Genomic DNA, 21751 nt, shown 5'->3' with positions numbered 1-21751 from the left:
GGTGCGAAAAAAAATAGGTGGGATTGAGGGAAAGAGTAATCAAACCGGTTCAAACCAAACCTGTGAGAAAATGAGTAAATCGCACCGGTTTGGTTCAAACCGCTGCGAATGCTATTGTAAAAAAAAAAGGCCTTTATCTTCTTTCTTTCTCTTTCCTCGATCTCTTTCCCTTTCCTTTTCTCTCTCCTTCGATCTCCTTCTCCACAGCCGACCACCTCCTATGTTAATGTTAATGTAATCGAAACCACCGTCGGCCAGATCTCAAAGCCACCGCAGGCCAGATCCCTTAGCCACTGCCGCTTTCCCTTTCCTTTTCTCTCTCCTTCGATCTCCTTCTCCGATCCATAACTACGTCGCCAGCAACGCCGCTCTCCTTCTCCTTCTCAGTCCGAAAGTCGGCCTGGTTTCTGCTCTTGGTTATTGGTATGTATATACTTTCCTTTTTCTGATTGTTTATTTGATTTATTTTTTCAATTTCTAGGGTTTCAATTTCAATTTCGATGGTTTTGGTGGCTAGTTTTGTGGTCGTGGGTGGTTTGGGGGTGGGTTTTTGGTCTTGGGTCAGGCGTGGTTATGAGGGTTGGTTTTTGGTTGGTGTGGATTTGGTGGTTTGTGGTGTTAGAGGTGGGTGGGGGTGATATGAGGTGGTTTATGGATTAGAGGTGGATCAAGGGTGGTTGCAGGGTTTGATTAGTAGTGATTGTGGATTTGGTGAGGTGGCTATTTGGTCACTTCCATAGACCCTTCTTGTGCACTAGCCATTTCACCAAAATTCACCACCTCGCCACTCCGCCATTTAGACGACAGTACCACCGTCTCTCCTTCTTCCAAAGGTTAGACGAATTAAGATTTTTTCCTTAAAATTCGGTTCTATAATTGAATTTATTCATTGATTAGCTAACTTTTAAACCCTTGAAGTTTTATATGTTTCTCCGTTCGTACTGCTTGATTGAGAAATGGAAAAATGTTGGATAAAATTATAATTTGATACTAAACTCTTGAATTAATGGAAGGTTAATATATTATAGTTTGTTTTAATTGGTTTCTTGCAATTTAGGTTTTGATTCAGTAATATTATGAACAATTTTTTTATAGTGATTGATATGTGTCAATATTGCCGTTTGATATAATTATATGCATTGCTTCTCCAATTAGGAAGTTGATGAAGTTAGCTTGTTTTTGTTATGATAGAAATGCAGGAGTGTGATGAATGTTGCTGCCCTATGATATAAGGTCCCTCATTCTCTTACTGTTGAGGCTATTCTGTTTTGGTTATGAAAGCAGGAGTGTGATGAATGTTGTTGCCCTATGTTATAAGGTCCCTCATTCTCTTACTATTGAGGCTATTCTGTTTTGGTTATGAAATGCAGGAGTGTGATGAAGTTAGCCTGTTTTGGTTATGAAATGCTGGATTATTGTTGTTGTTCAGATTCATTGTTGACTGAGATGAAGGATTGTGTGTTTCTTGTTGATAAATGGTTGCTAGCAATTGTGATTTGTTGCTGGCCAGGGGATGTATGATTGTGATATGTTGTTGTTGCTATTGATGTTGGTGTGTGGCCTGAGTTTCTTGGATTATGTCCTTTTTTAATGTCCCTTGATTAATGTTATTTGGAATATGTCCCTTAATTATTTCCATTGTAATATGTTCCTTGATTATGTCCCTTGATCAATGTTGCTTGGAATATACTCCTTGACTATGTCCCTTTTTAACTGACCCCAATATAACAAACCAATGCTTGTCCCTGTTTCACCCCAATTTCTTTCCATATGGTTGTCCCTGTTTTACCCCATTGACTATCGATATGTCTGTTCTATTTGTCAATGATGAAACCTTTGCTTGAGTGAGCCAAACTTCTTGTGAAGTGAGAATAATATTTGCCATTGACCTCCCATGAACCATTTGTGTTCTAGGATTGTAATCTTTAGGAAGAATTGGTAGTCATGGAAGAAGGTGGGTTGTCAGTGATAGTTATGGGGGAACTGAGACTCTTAAATGGCCTCCCTTTTTTTTTCTTTTCTCCTATCCATATGTCTATGATAAAAGTCTAATATATGAGATAGTACACCTTTGATAATCATCACCTATTTGCCATTAGATTCCAATCAATACATTTTATGCTTGATTTGTTGAGACTTTTGGGCAGATAAGGATACATATCGCACAATAAAATCTGTCTTAGGTTAGTGACAGAGACTAGTGGCTCATCACCGTTCAACCACCCCGGCAACTCTGTCTCGGTCCAGTCCCACGATTCCCACCATAACCAAGTATGACAACAATATATTCAAGACAAGATACAAACTATAATTGTAAAAACAAGCAGTAGATTAATAGGGTCTTATAACTATAATTACAATGCATAGGAATTACAGTGTAACTCAAAAGATGTAATAGCTTATGGCTATAACTCGCAAGGTAACTTGAGGTTACCACTCTCAATTGGCCCTTACTATTCTCTGGATACCCTTTGCAATTGTCCCAGCTTACTAAAATATTACATTCTGTTCTCTAACTTCTCTAAAAATAGCTAATACAAATTAAAAGTGGGGAAATACGAGTCTAAAGTCATATTTCCTCAATAGTGAAAAACCTGCTTCTTTGTCTTCTTTGCTCAATTTGGGTTATTCACAAAAGTGCTATGCCACCTGCTTACTTGTTACTTAGTATAAGTATTGCCGCTGCTTGCTTGCTCTCTGCTTTGTTGCTGCCCAATGTGTTGTTGTTGTCTTGCTCTCTGCTTTGTTGCTGCCCAATGTGTTGTTGTTGCTGCCCAAAGTGTTGTTGCTGTTGCTGCCTCGGACGCCGGGTGTAAGCCTGAAATGGCTGACCGGTGGTTGAGTCCATAACAATTAGCTTAGCATGCAAATATTACAGCCTTTATGCTTGGTCACATAGAGAACTGTGATAAAAATACAGTGGCAAGAACATCTACTTTGATACAAGTCGGATCACAGTTGCTCCACTGTTACTTTCCTATACAACAACCACATGGAAAAAAAAGAAGAAGAAGAAACGGAGCTTCATGTTTGAAACTTGTTGGCTCCTCGATGAAGGGAACAAAGAGGTGGTGAAGTCATCTTGGGAAGAGGCTAGGGGATGCTATGGAGAAGATGGTGGATGTGGACAGCATATTATTTCGATGGAGTGGTGATAATTATAATACGATGGGAAAGCAAATTGTTTTTAGTGATTTATCCTATATATAGAACTTTATTTATTTTATTTTTTTGGACGAAAAAATTGTAATATTATGGCTTTTTTAATGAAAATATGTAACTTTATATATATATGTTAGTGTTTATATATCAATTTTAGTGAAAAAATGCAAAAAAAAAAAAATATTTTATTATTTTGGGGCATTAAGGGCACCGATTTTGAACTGAATCGGTGCCAATTGTTTTTTTTATTTTTTTTTTGGGGTAGTAAGGGCACCGGTTTTGAACCGAACCGGTGCCAAATTTATTTTATTTTATATTATTTTTTTGGGCCATTATTCGCACAAGTTTTGAACAGAACCGGTGCGAATAACACGCTATTAGCACTGATTTTGAACCGGTGCTTTTTGGCATCCCTCAAATCTACACCGGTTCAAAACCGGTGCAAATGGGGAGTTTTGAACCAGTGCGCATTTGTGTTATTCTATTAGTGACATCTCGAGCAAATTGAATCGAACGCATACCAAAAGGCACGTCAATAAGCCTAATCTAGAAAGGGATGAATCAAACGTAACATCCAAAGGTTGTTTGTCGGCACAAATCTCCTTCAATAGCAGAATTTGATTATCAAAAGCCCATGGTCTACTATCCAACACCTTTCTCCTATCTTCAATATATATTAAAGAATTGAAAAATAAACAGGTTTGTATCCACATTACGGATCGCTACATTATAATCAATTCACCACAAATTCTTCAGCACCCGTTTCATGGCTTCAACGTTAAAAGGTTTCTTAGTGAGTAATTTCCCCACTAGAGACAGGGCAATTCTTGAGTTCGACCCCTCCTCGATCGAAGCAGCACTCGATTGTCCAAACACGAAGTTTTCCTCATTAGTCAATTTCAAATGCTCCCAGTCCTTCATTAGTTGGTCATCCATAGTCGGCAAACATGAACACACTCGGTTAGATCAAATTGTGAGAAAACAAGGCAAAATTTGGCAGAAATTGATTGAAAAAACTACACAGCACGGAACCTTAGGCGAGAGAACTCACAACCCTACGTGAAGGACTTTATGTGCATAATAATTAATAATTAGATAATGATGCTCCTAGGAAAAATACTAATTATGTAAAACTCTGAATATATATATATATATATATATATATATATATATATATATATATATATATATATATATATATATATATATATGCTTTAGTATAAAGTAATAGATGTCAAACTACTAGTATTATTTTACAAAATTTCAAATTTTTTTATAAATAAACACCTTTCATCTCTATATTCCTTTGAGTTTGAATGGTAATTTTCTCATAAAAACTTTTAGGTTATGTTCAATTCAACTTATTGAAGCAAATATTTGTGTATTTCAAAAACAAAATTAGATTATGAAAATTTCGTATTTTAAAAGGAAGTTTTGACTTATAACACCACAAATTTCTCAAAAATGGTTTATAACACCATAAAAAAAAGGGTTTTCACCACCACTTCAGGGATATTTGGATGGAATCCGATAGTGGGACCCACTCTGGACACGGGTTAATAACACATTGGTTATAAAAAAAAGATAAACAAATAATTGTTTTTTTTAAAAAAGAAAAAAACTCTAAACCCTAACCCAGCCACCACCGACAGCCATGACCCCACTGCCGGCAACCCAACCCTAGCCGTCGGAACCCCGTACCACCACCTTGACCGTCGAAAGCAGCTTACCACCACCCCTAAAACCGGCGACTCCACTCTTTCCCCCTCCCCGAAAACCAACCCAACCCCTTCAAACCACTGCGAAAACCACCTAGCGCCTTACCTCCCCGAAAACCACCCCTAGCATTACCCTTCACCCTCAAAAGGGCTGAAATCGAAATTAAAAGCCGCAAAATAGTTGATTTCACGGTGAGGCAAAGGGCAGGGGTGGTTTTTGCCGTTGGAAGTAAAGGGTTCGTGGTGGGGGTTTCCACTGATTGGTGGTATTTAAGGGGGGAGGAGGGTTGTGGTGGGTAGGGGTGATGGCCGGTGCTTTAGACAGTGAAGGAGGGGGTTTCGGCAACAGGGGTTGGGTTGTCGGTGGTGGTGGGCTAGTGGTTGGGTTAGGGTTTTTTCCTTTGTTTTTTTTTTTTAATTTTCCTTTTCATTTTTTTTAATTCAATGTCTTATTGACACGTGTCCAGAGTGGGTCCTGTTTTGGGGAAAAATACGCTAGGGCACGTTGACCAATCAAATGGTAACACGTGTCACATTAAGAGAGCTTCAAAGGAACCAATCCTCTCTTAACAAGTGGCACACCCAATTATTGGGAAAAAGACGGCCATCCTGGCCCAATTCTTGAGTTAGCCCACTATTCCTAGGTTTCCGTAACCTAGGATGGGGGCACGCATTTCGAGACCCTATAAATAAGGATATGTTCCCACCTGGGAGCACATTCAGATATATTCACAAAAAACAGTACAATCATTAATTGCAGATATTCTCTCGGAATCCGAGAAGATACCTAGCTTTTCGCACTTTTTACATCATTCGAACACGTTCTAACTTGATCGTCGGAGGCTGAACTCCACCAAACTGGAGTCTCCGTTGTTTTGCAGGTACAGGCGCCCAGACACTAGTCTTGGAATTGTAACTCTCCCGAGGGACAAGGAAAACCCCGAAACATTTGGCGCCGTTTGTAGGGAGAGTACTTCTGAGATGGCTTCACAAGAACCTGGACCGTCTCCTAATGAGAAACGGCCTACAACCGACTTTGAGGTCTATACTGACCAAGACAGTGGTGACGACTTTGATGTCGAAACCTATGTGGCCCTAGACGGGTCACTCGGAACCAGACGCACCCGTCCTAAGGAAACAAGTGAACAGGGCGATGATCAAGCCGTTCCAAGCCATCCATCCGGAAAGCCGTCTGCACAACCCCAGGTGGCAGAAGGCGCAGCCCCTGTTACTAGAGACGAACTCATGAAATTCATAACAAGTTTCAAAGGAGAAATCAAGGACCTAATCGACATAAATACGGCTGGCAACAGCAGGGGTCAGTCGGCCAAGAAACTTTCTCTCTTAGGGAAGAAGAAGCCTGTCAAAGATCGTGTGCCTACTCCTTATCCTAAACCAAAGGAGAGGGACTGGCCCGTGGTTGATCTGTCCAAAATTCGATTTCCTGAAATAGGGAAGAGGAAGGCCATCCGACAAGTTCAACCAAATGCATCAAAGAAGACTTATTTGGATGCTCGGATGTTAATCTAGTAAAAGAAAGTCAACAACTATCTAAGTCAGCCTCAACGTCGACTTACCCAGACAGCTTTCAGAATACCTCGATGAGGTATTCACAATCAAACCGAGAGGGTCAGTCAGGTGGCCTGTTCGTCCACTCTAGCCCTCTGATAATCCATTCGCCTCCGTATGTGCCTCAGCAGCCATACATGTCGTATTGGCAAAAATACTTGCAGCCAGCTCTCTTTGGGGGTCAGGCAGCATAGAATGTCCAACCTTTAGACTGGCAGCTTCGTCTGCTCAAACTTGGGGGCCAGGCGGCACAAAATGTCCAACCTTCTGCGTTCTCCAAGGAGATAACCAAGGCGGCACAGTCGACCAAGGTTAAAAATGTGTTGGTAGGTACTTATGATGGTACCACCAACCCTGAAGACCACCTGATGGCCTACACCAACCTCATGTACCTACAGGGATTGGACGATGTCACCTGGTGCCGATGCTTCCCGGCTACGTTGAAGGGCATTTCCCAACGATGGTTTGGCAACCTACTAGCCGGATGCATAAACAGCTTCAAGACGCTTACGTACTTGTTTGCTTCCTACTTCTCTATGAACATCCCTGCAAAGAAAACAAGTATAGACTTGGGTGCTATACAGTAGGGAGATAAAGAAGGGCTTAGTTCCTACGCCAGGCAGTTCAATCTGATGAGAATTCAGATTCAAGGGATGTCTAACAAGTGGCTTACACAGACTTCTTCAAAGGTCTGAAAGACGGGTCGACCTTGTCAGAAAGAGGGTTACTACCCTCCAGAAGGCGCTGATGGAGACGGAAGCCTATATACAGGCGACCGAACTCTATGCCATCACCGAATAGCCGAACCCTAAGAAGTCCGACAAAAAAGATAGTCGGCCTGGTCAACCGGCTAAAAAAGAAGAGAGTAAGAAAAGAAAAGAAGTCTGGGTGGCAGATGATTATGAACAGCCATCCCAGAAGAAGAAGAAAGAAAAAGAGTTTAAACTATACGTCCCCAAGTACGAGTTTAACAAGGACTGCTACTCCATCCTCATTAAGATCAAAGACCGGGTGACTATTGACAAACCGGCTGCAATGAAAGGTTCTGCCAGAAATCAGAACAAAAACAAATATTGTCATTTCTATGAGGACATAGGCCATGACTCCAATGACTGTTATAGCCTCAAACGGTTATTGGACCGTCTGGCCGATAAAGGAGTTCTGAAGTCCTACATTTTGAAGTCCAAGGTGACCCTAAGGACTAACAATGGACAACCATCCAAAAAGGCACCCCAATCTGCTAATAGTTCGGACACTGATGAAGAGCGGATCTATACCATAGTAGGCAGCTTTGCTGAAGGGGGCCCAACCATCCGGGGCACCAAGGATTACATCAGGCGGCTGGATGTCAGTTCAGTTGACGAGGGCCAGGCGTCAAAAGACACCTTTCTTGAGGTCATTATCACTGAGAAAAACAGGAGCAAGGTCAGGCGGCCACATAATGACCCCATAGTCATTGAATGCAAAGTGGCCAACTAGAAGGTAGGTCGGATCCTTATTGACACTGGGAGCTCGTCTGACCTAATCAGCCAAAAGTGCTTGGCAAAGCTCAAGTACAAACCCAGCAGCATGCACAAAGTATCTCACCCCTTCGTTGGTTTTGGGAGTGGAGTAGTGCATCCGGTGGGGAGGATTGACCTACCCATCCAGTTTGGAGATAAGGGAGAAGGACGCCACATGGTAGTCTGGTTCTAGGTCGTTGAGGATTTGACCGCCTATAATCTAATTTTAGGCCGTCTAACACTGAATGAGTCCAAGGCCGTCATCAATCCATCCCTTATGCTCCTGAAGTGTGAAAAAGATGATGGGTCTGTAGGTTCCTTGAACGGGGATCAGAAGACGGCAGGAGTGTACTACCTCTCAGACGTCAAGCCTACTGTGGTCGCATCCGGCCATGGGGACGAACCTATAGACCTTGATGAGGTCAAAGAAGCCGCGCATGCTCCAATGGCAACGGCAAAAAGAGACATGGATCTCAAACGGATCTCCTTTATTACTCCAGGTTGGCCTCTCCTCTTCTTCACTATCCACAACCGGGGATAGTGAGCTGCTGCTTTCTTCAGAAGTAGAGGCAGTCTCACTACCGCCTCCCTCAACCGGGGAGTTTCACCCGCTTCCTCAAAACCAGCTTTAGAGACGGTTTCTTCACCGTCTCCGTTATCAGATCCCAAGATTCCATCACTGGGAGTGCTGGGGGTACCCCTAGGAGATCCCCTTGCCATCTCTACCTGTTCCTCCTCAGGCGGTACTTCTTTCGAGTTCTCCTCCCTTTACTCCAGATCTACAACCGTCCATCTAGTCTGATCCATAGTGTACTACACAGACAAAGAGACGGTCAGATTGGGAGATGAGCAAGAGTGATCCCAGTACCCAGATTTGGCACCCCCGTAGTCCTAGACCCAGCCGTACTAAGGGACCGGTTGCACTCTAAATTGTGGTGTGCCGTGTGTGCTGTTGGTAAATTCATTTATTGGAAAATATGTACACAAACGGAAATATATGAAAGAACTGACAAGAGGGGAGATGGTACATCTAAGGTGTGGTGAAATATAGTCAGGCATTGGCCGGCTGATCTAGCAGGCAGAAATCAGAATTGCTTGCAAAAGGCACAGACAGTTGAACTGGATGTACCCCTTGAAAAGGAAGAATTTCTTGCAAACTAACAGATGGTTCCCAAACTTTCTTGTCTGATAAAACACAGACGTTTCACCGTTTGTATCCGGTGGGAAAAATAATGCAATTTGTTTAGATGTATACAAGCGATTGTCAGACTCTATCTCTCTAAAAAACGGCTAACTCTCTCTCTAAGCTTTTTGAAATGTCCAAAAATGGGAAGGGTAAAAAGCTATTTAAGGAAGGGTAACTCAAGGGGCATCCTCGTAATTTCCCTAGAAGACAAACAGTTAAAACCGTTCGCCAATAACCGAGTGACAAATGTCACAGATGCCACGTGGCACACCACGTCACACCTGTGAGGGGCAAATGTTTTGGGTAAAAATACCCTAGGCCACGTGGACCAATCAAATGGTGACACGTGTCACTTTAAGAGAGGTTCAAAGGAACCAATCCTCTCTTGACACGTGGCACACCCAATCATTGGGAAAAAGATGGCCATCCTGGCCCAGTTCTCAAGATAGCCCACCATTCCTAGGTTTCCGTAACCTAGGATGGTGGCATGCATTTCGAGACCCTATAAATAGGGAGATGTTCTCACTTGGGAGGACACTAAAATGTATTCACAAAAAATAGAGCAATAATCAATTGTAGATATTCTCTCGGAATTCGAGAAGATACTTAACTTTTCGCACTTTTTACATCATTTGAGCACGTTCTAACTTGATCGTTGGAGGCGGAACTCCACCCAACTGGAGTCTCCGTTCTTTTGCAGGTACAGGCGCTCGGAAACTAGTCTTGGAATTGTAACTCTTCCGAGGGACACGGAAAACCCCGAAACAGGTCCCACTAACGAATTCCATCCAAAAATCCGTTAAGTGGTGGTGAAATCCAATTGTTGGCTTTTTTTATGGTGTTATGATAAAAGTTTTAGATTTTGTGGTGTTATAATCCATTTTTTAACTATTTTATAGTGATATTTTGCAAAATTTCCTATTTAAAAAATTAAACATTAATTCGAATATAAATCTTTTTTTTTTTATCTTAAACATAAGTCTACAAAGTCAAAATTTAGTCTAATTTTAAAATCAAATTAGATCATGTTAGAAAATTTTAGTTCGGAAGTTCTAATAAGGTGAATTGAACACATGCTTAATGATGGAGAGATAATAATCCTTGAATTTTTTTTGTTTGTCAAATACTTTCTCCGTCTCACATAGTTGTGCCTGTAATCCTCTTTGGGTGTCCCTAAAAATTATGCTCGTTTGTGAATCTTTCCTTTTATATCATATGAATTTGGACTAAGCATATCATAATATCATGCATATTCTCTCTAATCACATGTGTTAGTTATAGTTAAGCTTAAGCTGATGGTTGAAGCCCAAGATCGATTTATATACTCTATTACGCCCCCTCACATGAGAGCCTATTGGATTTGAAGTGTGGATGTAGCATGGGCTCCACCATGAGGGGTGGATGAGATTCAAACCCGTGAACTTTGTGTCACGCTGGCTCTTGATACCATGTAAGGGAACCAACTCAACCAAAAACTTAATCTATGGTTGAAGCCCTAGATCGATTTATATACTCTATCAACATGTTTTTTCTTTTTTCATCAATGATGATATTTTTGAAAAAATAATACAAAAAGGACAAAGTCACATATGAAAAATAGGCACAATTGCGAGGGACGGAGGGACTACAAAGTATTAAAGATGAATTGTATGTTCTAATATTATGCTATTTTAATTTTGGTTGGATGAACTTGACAAGAAATAAACTATTAGTGGAACACTGTATGATATATTTAAGTAAAATGCTGGTCCAAATAGTTAATTACTCCCTTTGTTTTTTTTTTTTCTTTTTTTTTTTCAGAACAATCTAGTCGGTATATTTGCTAATATGCAATTTGAACAATTAATAATTTTTTAATTTTCTATTATCACTCCATAGTAATAAGTTTTAAATGATGACATATAAAAATTTATCATTGGTGAAATTCATGAGAGTTAAACATGAAAATAACAATGTTTTCTACCCATGTAATAGTTCAGTTAAGTATTGGCGCATAGCTGCTATTTACATGACAAATAAATAGCAGCTATAAGATAAAAGAGTGGTGAATTTGTTTTTGTTTTTTTTAGTGGTTCAAATATTGTACCACTGTTATCTATAATGACTATAAATAGTACTACTAAAACAACTTATACTTTAGTAGTATAAAATATATGTATAATAGTTTAAAAATACCACTGTAAGTATAACAGTACATTAAAAATACAACTATAGCAATAAAAAAAATCACAAAAATTAAGTGAATTTACAAATTAGCCCTCCTATATGCATCCCAAACAAATAGTAGCTATGCGCCTAGTTGTACTCTAATAGTTTATAATTGCAATTACTTACATACCCTTATAAAAGTTTTTTTTTTTTTTTGAGGAGCTTTCTCAATTGAATCTTATGTTGTGATGTCATTCAATTCCCTTCAAAAAAGAAAGCGATGACAATTTATTTTGCTATTGGCCTAAACAAAAGAGCTTAGTATCAGAGCCAAGGTTCGTCGTAGGGGTGATCGGTGGCACGGGGTGCTAGCTGTTGTGTGGACGAGTTATTGAAGTAGGAATACGGGAGGTTTGCTATGGCAACCAAGGAGAGTGTTGGTGGAACCGGGGGTGGCGTCGATGAGGCGTCAAAGAAGAAGCAAACGATCATGACGTTGGATGGTCGTCTTGCTAAGGTGGAGCTTGAGGTAGGGGACCTCAGCAACACCATGGGGATCGTGCATCAAGACGTCGAGGGATTGAAAGGTCTTGCCACAAAATGGGAACAAGGCCTTGATGAGGTCGAGGGCCGTGTTTAGCTCTTGGAGTTAAGGGAGGCGACAGCGGCATCGAGAGCCAAGGAGGTGGCCCATGAGCTTATTAGCCAAGTGGCTGAAGCTATCAGGGGAGAACTAGCCACACTCCAAGAAACTTTCATGGGGCAGCTCCGAAGAGTTGAGGAGCAAGTAGAATCACTCAAGGGTGACGTGATTCTATGTAAGGCAGCCGTAGCAAGGAGTGCTACAATGGGGGCGGTGCCAAAGATGAAGGTACCGCAGCCGCAACGTTTTGAAGGTAAGCGTGACTCGAAGGCACTCGACAATTTCTTGTGGAGCGTCGAGCGCTACTTTGAGGCTATGCACTTGGACGATGATGCTTCCAAGATATGCACTGCCACTATGTACCTGTCGGGGGATGTTATCCTTTGGTGGAGGAGGCAACAAGAGGACATCAAGAAGGGGTTGTGCTTGATTACAACGTGGGACGAGTTTAAGAGGGACTTCAAGAGGAAATTCTACCCTAAGAATGCCGAGGAGGTAGCAATGAAGAAGCTACGGGGTCTAAGGCACACGGGGCAGATTCGGGCCTACATCAGCAGTTACTCGTCACTCATGCTCGAGATCCTTGATATGGAGGAGAAGACTCGCCTCATCTTTTTCATGGATGGCTTACAAAGGTGGGCTGAGCAAGAGTTAAGGAGACGGGGCGTTAAGACTCTTGCCGAGGCCATTGCGGTGGCAGAGTCCTTGGATGAAGTTTCGAGTAGGTCGAGACGAGACAAGGGCAAGCAAATCGTCGAGGATGTCGAAGATGGGGATGAGGCATAAGTCCAACCGAGGGTCAAGAATGGGGCGTATAGCAAGGACAAGGCCTAGTCCAAGGGGGACAGTCGCAACGGGGAGGGTAAGTCTCGCAAGCCATTCTCTTGTTTCTTGTGCGAAGGGCCGCACATGGCTCGCAATTTCCCATAGTGACATAAATTGAGTGCCATAATCGCCAACATGGGAGAGGAGTCCGCACCTACAAGGAGATTAGGGGCGATGATCATGAGCGAGAGTGCTTATCTCGCTAACATGAGGACTCCTCAATGTTGCCGAAGTCGAGGACGGCGAGCTCGAGGAAGGGGCATCCTCGAAAGTCGAGGGTACGAGCATCAAGCCAAGGGGGAGCATGATTATCGTTAATGGGGAAGTGAACGAGGCACTGACAAGGTTTCTTGTGGACACGGGGGCGTCGCACAACTTCTTGGCAAAGGAGGAGGCCAAGGCCTTAGGGGTGAAGTTTGCGAAGGTGGATGGCGAAATGAAAGCCATTAATTCGACCTCCACACCGATTTGTGGAAAAGCATGGAGGGTCCCTGTCCACTTTGGGAAGTGGAAAGGCAAGCTCGACTTCCTGGTGGTCGAAATGGACGATGAAGACGTTGTGATAGGCATGGAGTTCCTAGACAAGGTTCGATTGTTCACTTTTGGGGATGGTGTAATGACCATCACACATAAGGGAAGCAAGAACGACATAAAACTTGCAAGGGTCGAGGAAGATGAAGCCAGGATATCTTCCTTGAAGGCATGGTGGGCGCTGGCCCATAAGCGTCAAGGGTCGGTCCGACCGAGGATCCTAAACACGGTGCCAAGGGTGAGGCATTAATGGGGGTTCCGAGCACGGAACAATGAGCTCAAGTGTGGAGCAACAGTGGAGGGACTTTTCAACAAAGTACGGAAGCATACAAGGGGCAAGTAGTGCGCTGGACCGGGTCGTGGGCAAAGTACTCAAAAAGGTCTATCTTGCCGAGGACAGCAAGAAATTTGGGTTGGGGAGAATGTCACGGATCACCTCCCTTGCCAACCAAGAGCGTCATTTGGGTTACTAGGCAACAAGGAATAATCGTAGCTAGGGGGCTTGACCTTGGTGCCCAGCTCAGCACTTGCCCCTATAGAGCTTTATATAGCCCAGGTAGAAAAATCCTAGTGAACACCCAAATGACAATAACACAATAATGGGCCATTTGGGGGCCCAAACAAAGTCCAAATGGTCCCAAATTTGGGGGTCTGCCATATTTTGGGCTAAGGAATAGCATGGTTGTGTCGGTTTTCCGAGATGAGGTCCTAAAATATAAGTTTTAGCAACAGGTAGTCCGGAAAACGCGAGATGCTTCTAGAAGGTTCCTGGCTTCACTAAAGAGTTCTTTTGAGGGAGTATTCTAGAGGGGATGTCTCTAGAATATTCAAGGGTCATATTTTACATAGTAGGAGTTTCTAGGATCTTCTATATATGTACATAAGTAGTGTACGTTCTAGAATGTTCTAGGGTGGTCTTGGGCATTCTAGACTTAGGAAGAGTGTGGAACCTCCTTGTATGTATGTTCCTTTAGAGGTGGGAACGTTCTAGAGAGTAGTGGAGAGTTGTAGCCTAAAACCCTTCGTTTAAGGAGGTTATGAATTCTCTAGAATCTTAGGGATAGTTGTAAGGATGCCTATAAATAGTCCATTCCATTCATTTGTAAATTTTAGCCAACACATTCCATCACTTGTAATTCTCTTCAAAGCAATAAAAGCATTCTTTGAAAGCATTCTTGGGAGCACCTTTCTTACTTTTCCAGATTTTTGTAGCACACTTAGCCTAGCAATCAAGAGGGAGTCCTGACTAGGATCTAACGGGTGCTGATTCTAGTGGACCACGTGCGACAGGACTTAGGCAAATAAGTCAGCGCGTGACATTAGTCTCTTAATGGATCGATTAATTGAATTGATGTAGGAAGAATTTTATTAAAGTGTGAGATTAGCCCAAGATTAAGGCTGAGCAACTAGCTGCTAAAAGATTGGCCATTTCAATAGCAACATTATTAAGAGACTTGAATTTAGTCTTGGAATAAAAGGGTGCGAAGAGAGAGAAAGGTAAAGGAGATAGAAATCGACGGTTGCATTGGGTGAGAAAAGCGACATTAAGGGTTAATAATGGTTGGTCGCAACGAGGGTGCATCATGATGGGTGGACAAAAATGGTGGTGGTGCTGCTTGTAAAGGCTCACAAAAGGGAAAAATCGAAAGAGATATGAGAGAATTGTTAGGGATAAGGGAGAGCTAGGGATTATGATGGTTTAAGACTCTAGTATGACGGTGGATGGTGGATGTACAAGTGGTCGTGTTCCTTAAGTTGGTTGGGTAATGGGTGTAAGTATGAGGTGGTGGAGCAATAGTAGTGGTTCTCGACGGAGGAGAGAGAATTAAAGGGGTGGCAAATTAATATCCCTAGCTTCTTATGTTTTGATTATGAGGAATAGTTGATGATAAAAAAAAAGAAATTCATGGGATTGTGAGAGTAAATTTTTGGTTTCTTTGAGCAAAAATAATATGGGGCTTACAACAATTAAAATTGGACTTCTTATCAAGCACCTAATGACAAACCTACCAATAAATTGTTTTAATCGTTCAATATTTTATTGTAAATGGATAATATTGTTGAGATCTACTCTCTTCTGGAACCCTTCAAAATCCAAATGCATCCCTTCCTAAGCCCAACCATAATCTCTTACTCTAAAAGGAATTTCATGATGTTACACCCAAAAATCAGATTTTTGACTTTTAATTGACTTTCTTGATTTTAATTAAGTGGAGAAGTCCAAGATTCAGTGAAGGGTCTTTGGGTTAGTTGGATTAAAACATAACATCCATTAGGCTGATATCACACTAAGGCCCAACTACATTAAGACCGGATTAGAAGGCTAATGGATGAATTTAATTTTCAAAGTAGAGTTGGCGCCAAGAAGTATTACTGCACAACAGTTATGGGAGTCAGACATAACCGCTCCATTTTGCCTATAAATATAAGTATAGGGAAAGAAATAAGACATCAAAAAACAACTCAACAACAAGCATTTCATTTCTTTTAAGCTTTCTTATTAGCTTTTGTAGTTTTCCCTTGGCTTAGTAGCCAAGCGATAGTGTAGTTTATCATATAGCATGTATGAATTGAAGATCGTTCGTCTTTTCCAATTGTATGACCATGGAGGTAACCTCTCCTTCAAATTGTACAATTGTAAACCCGACTCTATCCTTTCATTAGTGGAATGTATTTGTATCTTTTGTCATATGTTTATCTACTCGTTTCTTTGAGCAATCTAACTTGTTTTACTTCAACTTGTTTGTTTATGTTAGCAAGGTTATCAATCTTTGAAACCGGTAACTCGAGGGGTAGGCCCTACCCCGTCATTCAACTTTGATGGACGACGGGTTCAATGCCAAGCCAAATTTTCTCTAAGTTGCTAAATTTACGAAAGAATGAAAAAAGGCCAAGGAGGGCATCGAATAGGAGGGTCGCTACTTTAAAAGCAGCTTTTTCTCTAGAAGGAGCAGATTTGCTTGAAGAAAGAGACCAAATAGCAGATTCTGATTTAGCAGGACCCTATAATACTCTACAACAAGATAGAGTATTTAACTTGTTGATAAAAAGCAATATTTACCTCAACATATGCCCAACCAAATCTCCTATAAATATTACTAAAAAGATGCCGAAGTCTCCCGTGTAAGATATGCCTAGCGCTGAGTTTGAAGCAGTTATATTATAAAACAATTTTTAGTTTTGGCACTTTATGCAATGTCAAGCGCCTAGCGTAGGGGTTGGGTGATATGATCTAACCCTATTCGTGCCTATAAATATCACTTATTTACAGCCGTTGAGGGATGGAGGAAGAACTAGTTTACGAGCCAAATACCAGAAAATATTAACCATGGCCTCTTATAGATTGATTAAAGCATAGTTGCTTAATTGATCTCACTTTCAAAGTATAAGAAATATCACTCATCAAGGCAATAATATTGAAATTCAAGCTCAAAGTCGTTCAAGACCCTAGCAATTTTTACAATTTTAAGGGTCCTAATCTTGTACTCCTACTTCTTCAATAGTTGTTCTACAACATTCCATGATGTTTTTAGTTAGAGCAACTTCTCTTAAAACTAGAATATCCTAATACTTTAGAGTAACCTTTGGATCACTTCAATGTGCTCATAAAACTCCCCTCTTTTTCATATTTGTAATCCTATAAAGTTAAAAGAAGGCAAATCTTCTTAAAATTAAGAATCATTATTAATCTTGGAGTATTGTTTGAATAGACATTACACTTAAATATTGCATTATAATGAACTCATTCACATACTCTTATTTCCATATACTTGTTAATTGTTTGTTATATTTTAAGTAACTTACAAAAGAAACAATATACTTGAATTCTCTCAATGATATTTAGCGTTCATTTTCAAAAATCAAAGCTTTTTCCAAAGGCTAGATTAATGTCACAAAATAAAGTGAGAAGGAAAGCAACTTGTGAAGGAGAACTTCAGTCTTGAATTTCTCTTTTGTATCATCCTCTAATTTTCAAAGTTGTCTTATTTTCTATGATACATCGATGATGTTTTTTGAAGGAACAACTTCTTTCAAACAATAAGATATCTTACATTGGAATATAGCTAGGAGTGTCATACTTGAATCTTTGCTTCTTTAAAGACATGACAATCATTATCTATAGTCATTTGGAAGCCATCCTTTCCTATTCCATGTTAATCTACTGCTAAATTACTTAAAATAATCACAAACTCCTTTGATCAATTTAATTAATATTCTCTTGTAAACAATCCTTACGAAGTCAGGAATGATAAGATATGCCTACAAAAGTGTTCCAGATGTAACCCGACAACCCGTATCCAGGATCCGTGAAGACCCTATCGTCCAGCTAAGTACCTACACAGGAAATAAGGATTAGCTAACATTGGCGTGTGTCCGAGGATAACCACTCCGATGGTAAAGTCAGAAAGTGTTTAAGAAGAAGAAGAAGAGAAGGTATTAAGGAAGAGAGAGAGAGAGAGAGAATTTATTATTGTTACCCTTATTTAAGGAGTTGGATTGGTTATTTATAGTAGAATGTTTTGCCAAGTGGCTGCATGTCATGCAAACAATGTACATGCCAAGTGTTGGTCATCCCACGCCACGTGGTGTGCGCAGAATGACCACGACCCTCACCGTTATGAGTGAATACCAATATGAGCTTTTTGTTGTACAGTTATAACCCGACCCATTTCCTAAAGAGTTAATATCGGCCCATGTCCCTTATCGATATCATCCCATAAAACTAGCCCCCCCAAGTGAGGATGTCTGTGTAACTGATGTTCTCACTTATTCACAAGATGTCCTTAGCAAGGAATTTTGATTAGAATTCCTTCATTTCTACCTTAGGAGACTGAGTTCTCATTATATTTCAATCATTTCTAATTTTACGAGACCGAGTCCGCCTTAGAAATCAATCATTTCAATCTTAAGTGAATGAGTTTTGCAAGGAACCCAACTATTTCAATATCAGTAATTTTCTCTACTTTATTTCAGGCTGGGAGCAAAAAATCTCCGATTTTCCCCCCAAGTGAGTTTGTCAGCTGATAGCAGATAAGCTCTACTTTATACTTAGGCTGGGAGCAAAAAATCTCTAATTTGCCCCCTAAGTGAGCTTGTCTGCTGATAGCAGATAAGCTCTACTTTATACTTAGGATAGGGGTAAAGAATCTTTGATTTGCCCCCCAATTAAGCTTGTCTGCTGATAGCAAATAAGCTCTACTTTATACTTAGGTTAGGAGCAAAAAATTTTGGATTTGCCCCTCAAGTGAGCTTGTCTGCTAATAGCAGATAAGCTCTATTTTATACTTAGGTTGCGAGCAAAAATGTACGATTTCCCCCCCCCAGGTGAGCTTGTCTGCTGATAGTAGATAAGCTCTACTTTATACTTAGGTTGGGAGCAAAAAATGTCTGATTTGCCCCCCAAGTGAGCTTGTCTGCTAATAGAAGATAAGCTCTACTTTGTACTTAGGCTAGGAGCAAAAAATCTCCGATTTGCCTCCCAAGTGAGCTTGTCTGCTAATAGCAGATAAGCTCTACTTTATATTTAGGCTGGGAGAAAAAAATCTCCGATTTGCCCCCAAGTTGTCTACTGATAGCTGATAAGCTCTACTTTATACTTAGGTTGGGAGCAAAAAATCTCCGATTTGCTCCAACGGAATACTAAACGTTATAAATTTTTTTCTTATTTCCTTTCCTTTTCTTTTTTTTAGGCGAGTATTTTCACTAGTCAAGGGATCCGTGTTGTAGATCCGGCCAAATAGTTTTAAACTTACAAAATTTCTTGACCCTTGGATTTCTGACCGACCCATCACATCACTCGTTTTCATTTAAAGCTATAAAAACTATATTTCCTTCCCCTTTTTTCTTTTCATCTTCCTAAAAAACCTTTCGAAATCACACTTAAGAAAATTCAAAGCGCCTCTCTATAAGCTTAATAGCGGCTATCAAGCATTCTTCAGTGCAGCGAGGATTTGGAGTTCGGCACTTTTGCTACTTTTAAGGTAGTTTTTTGATAGAAAATTCGAAGGTATTTACGAACCCTAACTTTAATTTTTCATGTTTTTTATTTTTACGATTTAAGCGTAGTTGGCACTCATTCTAATAGTAGTTTTGAAGAGGAACAAACCACCTTAGTATCGTTGGGCGTCGCCTTATTAGACAATCTTTGGGTAAAGATATCGGTAAAGTTCAAGGAACAACGTCGTCTCTTTATAATAACATTGACGATTCGTTTCAGCTGTTATCTGCTGAAGAACAATAGCAAGCCTATTACCATCATAAGGTTATAGGTGATTGTGAGAGATCTTGCCAACCTAACAATCCTGATTTACCCGACGAAATAAAGGTCCTTGACGTCGAGCTAGTAAGCGTCCGGTATCACCTGCGCAGCTTCACGGATAAGCGAAACCTTGATCAATACGGCTCCAACGTTGGTCATATCGGGGTTAGAACCGCTACGATGCCAAGGGTTAAGCAGACTAGGTACCAGCCACATGTTGCCCCTGACGCTTCTCCTAATAAAGCTGAACCTAGCAGAAGGCCCGGCAAAGCACAGGTGGTTAGTTATGAGGAGTCAGAATCTGAGAATCATGAGGTAAGCCAAAATGACGATAGGGGGTCCAAATATTTTGTGCATGAATCTGCCGTTAACTCCGTTCTCGGTAATGAAGAAGTTAGCGGTGAGGAGGTAAACCAAAACGAAGGCAGGAATGTCAGGGAGGAGGAAGATATTGTGGATCTGATGGCGCAAGTTACAAAGGAGGAAGGCCTAGATGAAGGCTATAACTCCGAGGAGGACTATGCGGAGTATCGACATCCTATTAATGTTGATGATAATAGCAAGGTCGCCGAAACCAAAATAAACAAAGTCTGGCATAAACTTGCTCTTGAAAAAGATTATTGCCGACATGCCAAACGATTTTATTAGCTTCTTGATGGGTATGAATTGACCCTGCTCCCTTCAGGGTCCACTGTACTAGATTGTCCTGATGTCATGTTGCCATTTACGCCAAGCATCTTGATTTCGGCCTCCGCTTCTCTATTCATCATTTTATTGTCAAGATTCTACGAGCTTTGAACGTTTGTATTGTACAACTTACCCTGCAGACTATTTGGACGGTAGTAGTAGTTGTTTGGGTTATGCTATACAAGGACTTTCCTTTGACCCTCAACCTGTTCAGGAGACTTCACTGGCTAAAGCGGGATGGCCAATATGAAGGATGGTGGTCAATTTACACAGCTCCCCACGTACAAGTATACCGTCCACCGCAAGCTATCCAGTTGCAAAGGCTGGCAAGACAAGTTTTTCTTTCTGCGTGTTCCAGACTACTTCTTAATTAGAAGGAATTTCTAGCATCCTAACTCACGTTTTGATTCGATTGCTGAGAGAGGTCATGGCGTTTAAGAATGTAAAGCCTGTGATTATTTTAACATAGAAGAGATTGAACTTGACGAGGACACCGTACATATAGTCCCTAGGGTGTGGCTTCCGAATGTGAAATATATTGTCAGCCCTTTGTCTCATATCGGTCTCTATACTACTGGTAGTAATGGTGTTGCTCTTGTGTTTTGCATATATGTCTACTAATATTTTATTTCTTATCTTATATATTAGATAACCCCTTACTGCCTATCGGTTTGTATCCCGCTATGTTTATTCTTACCTCGTATGACTTACTTGGTGCAGGCATTGACAAACTAGATCGAAAAGTCCTAGGGCTATCAGCTGACAGAAAAAGAGTTTTGAAACGCTGCCGTTCTTCTCCCAAGCCTGCTTAGGATACACTTGCTACCTATTGCAGCCGGTCTTCTTTGTAATCACGAAATCCGAAGAGAAAAGCTGAGAGAATGGTAGACGACAACGCCAAAAAAAACTCTAGACACATTGTTTCACTTGCTTGCTAACAGACGTGGTAGAATGAGTGGAGCCTCTGGCTCAAGGAAAGATGATAAGTAGGCCACTAAGAAAGCAAAGACGAATGAGGAGCAGCAGAAATAGCAATCCCCTCAGCACAAGGATCAAGACCCTCAGCAGCAAACCCAGCCACAACAGCTGGTACCACATGAACTTTCTCTCCATCCATCAAGGAAATCTGTGCCAAAAGGGGATTCAGTAGAAGATATTGTAGATTCTCCACCTCTCATTCAGCCTACAACAACAGCTCACCGTGCGCCACAAGCTAAGACTCATATCGGCTCTGATGTGAGCGCACCCAGTATTGTATACCGGGAAAACCAGTGGATAGAGCGACCATCTAGTGAAATTCCTAACGAGGTGGCGAAGAGGTTTGCCGTTCCTGACGGCAGTTCCCGGGACCGATGGCAACCAGACCTGGATGTGTGCGGAAATGAATCTGTATTTACCAAAGACCCACTTCGACGCGGAAACTTAGGATACCGGTTGCTTCGTAATCTGGCTACTCCTGTTGAAAGCCCCGCTGGCCTTGTCGGCCCAGTTGCTGCACAACATATGCATGACTTAATGAAG

This window comes from Chenopodium quinoa, unplaced genomic scaffold (assembly GCF_001683475.1).
Source record: "Chenopodium quinoa cultivar QQ74 unplaced genomic scaffold, ASM168347v1, whole genome shotgun sequence".
NCBI lineage: Eukaryota > Viridiplantae > Streptophyta > Magnoliopsida > Caryophyllales > Amaranthaceae > Chenopodium > Chenopodium quinoa.
The sequence above is the reverse complement of the archived record's forward strand: the minus strand, read 5'-3'. Positions refer to the sequence as shown.